The sequence below is a fragment of the Cetorhinus maximus genome, chromosome 1, assembly GCF_964194155.1.
Source record: "Cetorhinus maximus chromosome 1, sCetMax3.hap1.1, whole genome shotgun sequence".
Classification (NCBI taxonomy): Eukaryota; Metazoa; Chordata; class Chondrichthyes; order Lamniformes; family Cetorhinidae; genus Cetorhinus; species Cetorhinus maximus.
Window position 1 is genome coordinate 232,550,480 of NC_135879.1, and position 10,072 is coordinate 232,560,551.

At 45.6% G+C, this 10,072-nt stretch overlaps 1 non-coding gene across 1 annotated transcript; it reads right to left on the bottom strand.

The window, feature by feature from the left end:
• Window positions 1–8,105: 8,105 nt before the first annotated feature.
• trnak-uuu (transfer RNA lysine (anticodon UUU)) lies at window positions 8,106–8,178 on the bottom strand. Its single transcript has one exon. It is a non-coding gene; the product is annotated as a tRNA-Lys (tRNA).
• Between the last annotated feature and the right edge of the window lie 1,894 nt (window positions 8,179–10,072).

A 10,072-nucleotide genomic window follows, 5' to 3' on the forward strand; every position in this document is an offset into this window, starting at 1 on the left:
GAATGGCCTCCTTCTGTGCTGTAACCATCCTATGATTCTATTCACTGTGCAATAGTATTAACAAACACTTTGAGTGCAATTCCCTCGTCTGCCATCTTAATGAAGTCAGTAACTGGATTAAAGTTTTAGTCATAATGAGGAATAAAGGAATTTCACACAAGCAAGTTGATGAGCTAATCACTAAGATAAGCTTAGGAAGCAGCTTTCATCTTAATTTTATTGATTTTGTAATGCAATTTAAAGAGTTAGGATGAAACAAATGATCTTGATTTGCTTTTTGAAGTCTTATGGAGGTGAGTTATGGCTGCCTGTCTCCCCATTTGTGCTGTAAGTCAGGGTGTCATATAGGCAACAAATTAATTTTAAGCTACCACACAGTGGCCATCTCAGGCCTGTAAGAGTTGATTTTTGAGTAGACTTCGAGATAGCCAGAAGCCCCATCAAAATATTTAAATCGGGAGCCCTCATGTGCTGCAGGAACCGAATGCAAATGCTGTTCGACAGATGTGAGTGGCTTAGTAGCAACAGTCTTACCTCTGAGACTTGAGCACAAAATCCAGGCTGACACTCCTGGTGCAGTACTGAGGGAGTGCTGCATTGCAACGATGCTGTCCTTTTATGTTAGATCAAGGCCCACCCGCCCTCTTAAGTGGACATAGGGATTCCCACGGTACTATTTTGATGGGCAGAGGAGTTGTTCTCCATTGTGGCCAATATTTATCCCTCAATGAACACCTAAAAAAGTGATGATCTGGTCATCTATTTCATTGCTGTTTATGGGAGCTTGCTGTGTGCAAATTGAATCCCATAATACAACAGTGACCCACGGGCGGGATTTTCCACTCATTGCACTAAGTGTGGCAGCGGGCATGAAAAACAACTTTCTACCCACTGGACGCGATGGCGGGTTTTTGGCCGTATTGTCCATTTCCTGCCACATTAAGTATACACGCACAGGAAACACGCCAGATCGTGAGTGGGCGGCCTCCGATTCACCCGCCCTGCTGTGACATCACTGCTTCCTCACTCTGGGTGCCATATTTAAACTGCAGCAGCGCACAGTTCTGCCAATGTCTGCACTATTCAAGACATGGCCACGAAAGCGAAGAAGATGGCAACCCCCAAGTTTAGTGATGCCTCGTTTGAGCACATTTAGGATACCGTAACGGCCAAGCGTGCGGCATTGTACCCAATCTTTGGCCTCAGGAGGTCCACCAACATCACCGCTCAGGCTTCGGAGGCAGTGGCAGTGGTGGTCAGTGCCAACGCTGCCCACAAGAGGCCAATTGCCCAGTGCAGAAAGAGGATGAATGATCTCATGTGTGCTGCCAGGGTAAGTCAACCATCTCATGACTCGAAACTCAGACACTCACAGGGATCTCATTCACTGCCAGGCCAGCTTGGACCCTCCCTGTGCATGTATCCCCTCCCGTCGTTCTGGAGGAGGGTAATGTTCAGGTTTCCCTCCCTCAAAGACCTCTCAATGCTCCCCCTGTATTCCTTGATCCCATCATGATTGTGCTGGATATCAGTTTGTTAGCCCCTGGACATTTTGAAGTGGATGTGCCAATGCCCCCTGTAGACCTCACCCCTCCCCTTCTTGAAGCTACTTGCACAGTTAAACATGTGCCCCCACACCCCCCACCCCACCCCGCTCCACAAACCACCACCCCCCACACCCTCGGATACCCCCACAATGCCATTTCCCCATCCCTAAGCCACGGATGCCTTCCCTGACTGAGTGTGCCATCTGCGGCCCAGAGTAATGCCAGAAAACCCAAGGATTGAGGCACGTCCTGCGCACATCATGCTGGGCAAGACTGAGACTGGACTGACATGCCCTCCCCTTCCCTAGAGGGGGACAAGGACAGCCTCTGCAAAATCAACAATGTAAACTGAGTGCTTCTTCACTCTGTGGTCCTCCCATTCTGGCCTCAAGTGGCTTATGTCATTCTGTAACATACTCTGTCCCTCTCCTGGCACTGAGGCCACTTCCTACCCATCCCCAGTACACCCCTAGCCCTGCAGCCCATTAAAAGTCACCCCTGCCTTACCGCTGACCTGGTAGGTAGAGACTTGACTCTAACACCTCCCTGAAGGTGATGTGGTGCTGCCTGCGAAACCTGGCGCTGATTACCGCAAGCGCTGTGCGATGCAAGGTAGGTAAACGAGCCTCAAAGGCACAAGTGAAGTGCAAGTCAGAGGTTTTGTGGGCAGTCTAAATATCATGAAGCCAGTGGTCCAATCCAATGACCCAACATCATCCTGATGCGCAACCTAATTAACATCATGTTCTGGGTTTCCTCTCACTCCCTCATGTGCAAAACTACAATTTTGGGGCAAGATTTGGAGGTTGGAAGTCCCAATCCTCCAACGTTTCAGGGATTCCTCTCAGATTGAGTAAAAGCCAGACCTCCTGAGCTCTCTTTACATGTAGATATTGTCGGAGCAGTGATGCAGAGATAGGAATGAAGATCCCACCTCGCAGACTGATTCATGGCCTGGCATAGTACTGAGGCCAGGGCATGGGGTTACCAACCCTCCAGGATTGGCCTGGAGTCTCCAGGAATTGAAGATCAATCTCTAGGACACAGCTCTGTGCAACCCTGAAAGGTCAATGATCAGGACATTCAAAATGATTGATTTCTTTACCAGATATAAAAGTATTGAAAATTGGGAGAAAGAAAGGCAGTTCGGTTGACAGTCAAGCATCATCCAATTGGGTAATGAGTCTTTTTGCTTTTCAGTTGGTGTAGGAAGGCAGTGGTCACAGGACAGGAATGGATGTGTTGGCCAACTAATGGCTGAAGCATGGGGGCAAGTCATGTGATGAAACCTCCAGGAATACATTTAATCACAGCTGGCAACCCTACCAGGGCACCAATTGAGATGGGTGAAAGTGGGCCAAAGAGGGCCAAGGGAGGTAGACTTTTCAACCAGGGAAATAGATGGCACCCGCAAAGGAAAGTACAAATTTTGAAGAAAAAGTAACTTGCTTAACCCACCCTTACACAAAGGGTCAAAGGGGATCCAAAGGGATCTGGGACCAACCTGGGTGTCATTCCGTCTCCCACATCCCACCGCTATCCCCACCCACACTACCCCCAACCTCGTACTTCAATCCCAGGCTGGGATCTGACAAATACCCGGGCAGGAATAGGGCAGTTGCAGGTCGTTGTTTGTACAGTGTGCCTGTACCAGGCACTGTACAGGCAATGACACTGAGTTGTGTCTGCAGCCTGTCCTGCTTCATGCAAATTAAGAGTAACCATTCAAGTAAACAGAGAAAAGCTATTTCCAAAGCTTGGAGAGTCTAAGACTATGGGGGGTTGCTAATCTAGAAGTTAGAGCCAGATCTTTCAGGTGTGAAATTAGGAAACACTTCTATGCATAAATATATGGTAAAAGTTTCGAACTCTGCTTCACAAACAGCAATGGATGCTGGATCAATTGTTAATGGTAAATCTGAGATTGATAGACCTTTGTTAGCCAAAGGTACGAAGGCAAATGGGGTCAGGGCGGGTATATGGAGTTAGTTAACAGATCAGTCACATTCTCATTGAATGGTGGAGCAGGCTCGAGGGGCTGAATGGCCTCCTCCTGTTCCTATGTTTCAACTGACCCTGTGAACTCAGACAGGATCAGCGCTAAAGGCTACCCTGAGTTGTTTTGTTTCCCCATGCTAAGGAGATTCTCTTTGACTGACAGAAAGGAAGGGGGTCTCTTAAAATATGCATAACTACGTACAGTATTTTGCAGTCATTTCATGATTTAAGTTATTTCCAACACGCTAACATTTCACACAGCCTATCTCTTGCTGAAACATATTTTACTCACAATTGCATCTTCTTTGAACAAGCAGATGGCGTTGCCATGGAGTCATCCATTTTCATCATTGATGGCTGAAGTCTATGTGCACAGTGTAATCAAACCACAATGATTGAGGTCTGCAGGGTGCACTCCAGCAATCGCAAGACTGGTTTTAAAAGTGTTCTACAATGAACTACAGCTAGAGACTCCATTTGCATAAAATAGGGAAGGCTTCATTTTCAGCAGCCGTTTCAACAGGACATAAGAATAAGGAGCAGGAATAGGCCATAAGGCCCCTCGAGGCTACTCCGCAGATCAATAAGGTCATGGGCTGATCTTCCACCTCAACTCCACTTTCCCACTCAATCCCCAAATCCCCTTGATTCTCTTATGTCCTGTGATATGCCCTATTATCTTGGACTCTAGGTGTAGGACTTATACAGACTGTAGACATACTCTGGTATCTGTTTAACAGTTGTTTATTAGCACTACATCTAAACGGGTTTCAGAGTAGGCACGTAATTCCCAGGCATTATTCCAACATCTCCCTCTCTCTCTCTCTGATGTAGATGATGATGTACCACTGCCGTCAGTCATTCGTCTGTTACACTCGAGGATCATTGACATTAGCATATCCCACCTGTTAACCCTTTATGCTACATCTTAGCGCCCTTGAATCTATTGAGCTCAATTGTGAGTATGCTCATTGACAGCCTTCTTCCTTCCAATGATTCACTACCCTCTGTGTGAACATATTTCTGCTCCTGTCAGCCCTAAATCCCTTATCCTGAGACTTTGAGCCCCTAGCTCTAAATTCACCATCCAGAGGAAATTATATCCACCCTGTCAAGAGATGTAGGTGTCGCTGGCTAGGCCAGCATTTATTACCCATCCCTAGTTGCCCCTGAGAAGGTGATGGTGAGCTGCCTTCTTGAACCGCTGCAGTCCATATGGCGTAGGTACACCCACAGTGCTGTTAGGAAGGCAGTTCCAGGATTTTGACCCAGCGACAGTGAAGGAATGGTGATATATTTCCAAGTCAGGATGGTGAGCGGCTTGGAGGGGAACTTCCAGGTGGTGATGTTCCCATGTGTCTGCTGCCCTTGTCCGGTTGTGGGTTTGGAAGGTGCTGTCTAAGGAGGCTTGGTGAGTTCCTGCAATGCATCTTGTAGATGGTACACACTGCTGCTAATGTGTGTCAGTGGTGGAGAGAGTGTTTGTGAATGTGGTGCCAATCAATTGAGCTGCTTTGTCCTGGAAGATGTCAAGATTGTTGAGAGTTGTGGGAGCTGCACTCATCCAGGCAAGTGGGGAGCATTCCATCACGCTCCTGACTTGTGCCTTGTAGGCGGTGCACAGGCTTTGGAGTGTCAGGAGGTGAGTTACTCGCTACAGGATTCCTCACCTCTGACCTGCTCTTGCCACAGTATTTACATGGCTATCCCAGTTCAGTTTCTGGTCAATAGTAACCCCCGGCATGTTGATAGTGATGGTAGTGCCATTGAATGTCAAGGGGCGATGGTTAGATCCTTTGTTGGAGATGGCCATTGCCTTGCACTTGTGTGGCACAAATGTTACTTGCCACTTGTCAGCCAAGCCAGGATATTGTCCAGGTCTTGCTACACTTGGACATGGACTGCTTCAGTATCTGAGGAGTCATGAATGGTGCTGAACATTGTGCAATCATCAGCGAAGATCCCCACTTCTGACCTTATGATGGAAGGAAGGTCATTGATGAAGCAGCTGAAGATGGTTGGGCCGAGGACACAACCCTGAGGAACTCCTGCGGTGATGTCCCGGAGCTGAGATGATTGACCTCCAACAACCACAACCATCTTCCTTTGTACTGGGTATGACTCCAACCAGCAGTTGCTTCTCACCTGGAGTATAGGGCTGGATTTAATGCAGCCTGTCACAATGGGGGACTTGATGCCCAGGCTCACTTAAGAGGTCAAACATCAGAATCCTGGCAGGAAACCTTCCCGCATGGGGAAACTCGCCCTCTTGCGATGAGTTGTCAATTGGGCCCAACTTGTCGGGTTTGCCTGTTGCCTTTTGTGGTGGGTTGGGGGAGGTGTCTTTCAAAGGCACAGCTCAGATTTTTGCTCCCAGGTCATGTTGCAGAGTTGGGAGAATTCCTTCTCCTTAGTAGTGAAAATCTGAGTTTTGGTGCCCAATCCAGGGACCTAATGACCCCATCCCGCCTTCACTCACCTTTGACCTGGGGTCCCAGCCGTCTGATTGGCTGGCAGCTCTCGGCAGGAGGGATTTCTGCCACCGGGGATTCTGAATCCTGAGGAAGGCCCAATGCTGGCCAATTAAATGCCTCACAAGCTCTTCACTCTGCCGAGCCTCCCCCTCAGAAGTGATGTGAGTTTCCCATCGGTTCTCCAACAGGTGGGTTGAACTCACATTAGCTCCATTAAGTTCCACCCATTTCGTCCATTTCTGACCAGCAGCTTTCAGGAAGGGTGTCAAGACCTCGGAGAGGTAGCAAGATTGAGAGAATTCAGTTATGTGGAGAGATTAAAGAAGCTGGAATTATTCTCCTTTGAGGAGAGGAAGTTAGGGGGAGGTTTAAGGGTGGTGTCATGGACAATTTTTAAGGTGTTAACCCTTTAATGCCTGTGCTCATTTATGTTTCGTATTTTTGTTTTTATTTCTCCTTTATATTTGTGTGTGTGTGTGTTTTCCTTACCCTTGGAATGAATGGGTCAATGTTAAATAATTCAACGAGCCATTTATATTTAAAAAGGGAGAAAGGTTGGTTTATTTCTGGAGGTTACTAAAGAAGCTATGCATCACACTGTCACAAACACTTTCACATGTAAACGCCAAACTAGGTACAGATGAAGATATAAGAATGCTTGTGAAAAAAATGAATGGATCTCAGTCTCTATTTTGATGCAGGCCTGTTATTTTGTAGTCACTTTGTTAAGCTGTTGGAAGTGAAGGTTTTGAAATTGCAGGGATGTCTCAGCAGTTGCAATGGCTCTCGTAGTCGATCTGCGTGTGATTGGTTTTCAAAGGTAAGCTTCAAGTTGGAACCAGGTTCCTTATTTCTATTTCAAAGAACTGCAGTGCAGCCCTTTTTAAACCTGGTTTAAAGTCAAAGGCTGTTCTTGTTGGTCCCTCTCCCCCTGTATGATGGAGTTCTGCCATAGAGTTCTATGTTGGCTTATAACAGTTTGTTATTCTTTTTTTATTCATTCATTCATGGGATGTGAGCATCACTGACTGGCCAGCCCTTATTGCCCATCCCTAATTGTCATTGAGAACCAGGCCATTTCAGAGTCAACCACATTGCTGTGGGTCTGGAGTCACATGTAGGCCAGACCAGGTAAGGACAGCAGATTTTCTTCCCTTTGACAATGGTTTCATGTTCATTATTAGACTTTTAATTGCAGATTTTTAAATTGAATTCTAATTTCACCATCTGCTGTGGTGGGGTTCGAACCCCGGTCCCCAGAGTTTTACCCTAGCTATCTGGAATACCAGTCCAGTGACGATACCACTACACCACCACCTCCCCAGGAAGCAAAGATGGCCACCTTGGCAGTTTGTCCAGGTCACCTGATAAGTTATCCTCTAAATAAGACATTGACAATTCAAACAGCTGACTGTTATTCTTTCTCCCACCTGTGGTTTTTAGATTTTTCGCTCCTTACAATTGCTTATCAATTAATGTCTTTGTGCTTAAAGGAAGGATGTCAAAGGCAATGGGGTCTAAGTGTATTTGTGGGCGTCCATTGAATTCTGCAGTATCTTTCGTGTCTGAGAATGATTTCTGTTTGTTTCTGTGGGAGAAAAGGGAGATTGTCGTGAATCCACAATAAAAGAGTCATGTGATCCTCAGAGTCTATTTTGAGGGTCTTTAAAAATCAGCCCAAGGTTTTAAAAAAAAAAGCAACCTTTTAAATACGATTTTAAAAAAAATATATATTAATCCTCATGCCTGGGCTGGCATAACATTGGTTTTCAAGATTAAGAAGAATAGTTGAGGAGAAACTGTCTCCACTGACAGGAAGGTCAATCACTAGAGGACGCACTTCTAAGTTAATTGGACAAAGGGAATTGGATAGATCCTTGAAAAGGGAAGATTTGTACAGCTTTGGAGGAAAAGCAGGGAAACTCTTTCGAGTTATCAACAGTCACAGATTGCAACTCTTTCGAGTACAATCACAGTTCTTGGTTTCCGGGAGTGGGACATGAACCCACAACCCTCTGATTCAAAGGCGAGGGTGCTATGAACTGAGCCACAGCTGACACCTCCTATAATTCAGATTTTAAAGCGTAGCCCGAACAGGGACTTGAACCATGGGCCCTCAGATTAAAAGTCTGATGCTTTACTGACTGAGCTATCCAGGCTCAGGGAAGTGGAGCTAACTAGGTAGTTCTTTCAAAGAGCTGGCACGGACACATTGGCCGAATGGCCTCCTTCTGTGGGGTAATATTCTATGAATCTATGATTTGCACATTGTGATGCAGAAGGCGAATGTTATTTTCAGAGTGGCTATGTTTGGAAATATATAAATAAAGCATATGAATGTTAATATTTTTAAATTAATATTTTAAATAAATTGTTTGACACGCTGTTGTGATGGGTGAAATGGAGGCAAACTGTCACTGTTTTATGTTTTCTAAATAAAGCCTCTTCGTCAGCACACAGTGAAAGAGGATTGTGATTAATCTATATTAGGCTGCAGCTCATCCAATAAAAGCTGGAAGCCATCATCGACTGCATCAATGTTGAGTGTGATTCCATCTGGCAGTAATTATAATCATTCAGAAATAAAGCTAACAGCATGGAGAGAAAAAAAAGCATACAAAATCATCAGCAAACTTGATGCCAAGAAATGAGGCAAACGATTAGAAGAGTGTCTTTCAAACTCTGGACCTCAGTGACTGCCTTCTCTCACCCTGCTCACTGCCAGGGTCTTCCATTAAACATGGAGTAAAGCCAAATTTAAAAAAAAGACAATCTGAAGTGAAAGCAGGAAGTTGTTGCACATCATAGGAACGTGGAAATTGTTGGACAAAAGACCAAAATCCACCTAGTTTACCTTTTGCTGTGCTGCTCTAGTCATAAGATGCAGTGATAATGGGATTGTTGACAAGTCATACGAATCAATCTCTATCAATTAGTCTACAGCAGGTTCAGACATGTGAGGAAAGCTTTGGGAACCATATATCCAAAGCAATATTTAACTCCAAGCCCTGCAGGTACCCAGAGGTTCCCTCGCAGGCCAAGCACAAGTTGGGCCCTTCAAGCCATCGCACTTTCATAGCCTCGCAAATAAATTTAGAGATCCTGAGAACTTAGCTGAACAGGCTGCGCGCAATAAAAAAGAGTCAGCGGGAATGTTGGTCCAAAGTCATCTGTTCCTCCCTGGCAAGCTTTGCAGTTACCACCTGCCATCTCTCAAGATATTCATATATGGTATCCCAAAATATTATTCGCTGAAAGAAATCTATCTAGTTTGCCTTTGGCCAATCAGTGTTAGCTAAGAGACTTTGTTCCATTCAATGATCAGTCAGCGCATTGGAACATAGGAACACAGGAAATAGGAGTAGGCCATTCTGCCTCTCGAGGCTGCCCCACCATTCAATTAGACTAAGGTTGATCTTACACCTCAATGCCATTTTCCTGCCATATCCCTTGCTATTGTAATATCTAAAAACCTATCAATCTGTCTTGAGCATCCTCAACGATTAAGCTTTCGCAGCCCTCTGAAGTAAAGAATTCCAAAGATTCACCACCCTCTGAGTGAAGAAATTCCTCTTCAACTTAGCCCCAAGTGGCCTACTTCTTATTCGGAGGTAGAATAAGAGTCCCCTGGTTCTAGACCATCCCCCTCCAAAAACCCCTCCCCAACGCCCAGCCAAGGGAAACATCCTTCCTGCATCCACCCTGTAGGAATTTAGTATGCTTCACCGGGATCACCTCCCGTTCTTCTAAACACTAGAGAGTATAGGCTGACTCTCCTCAATCTCTCCTTATAGGACAATTCCACCATACCATGGATTAGTCTGGTGAATCTCCGTTACAGGTAAGGAGACCAAACCTGTACACGATACTCCAGGTGCAGTCTCACCAAGGGTCTATACAATTGCAGCAAGGCTTCCTTATGGAGTAAAGGGTTAACATCAGAAGCACCTTATGCTGATGTAATAATGACATAACACATGACTGAGTAACAGAGATCTGGAGGGAGGAGAAGAACCAACCTCATGCAGCATTCCCAATATGTACATAGTAGCT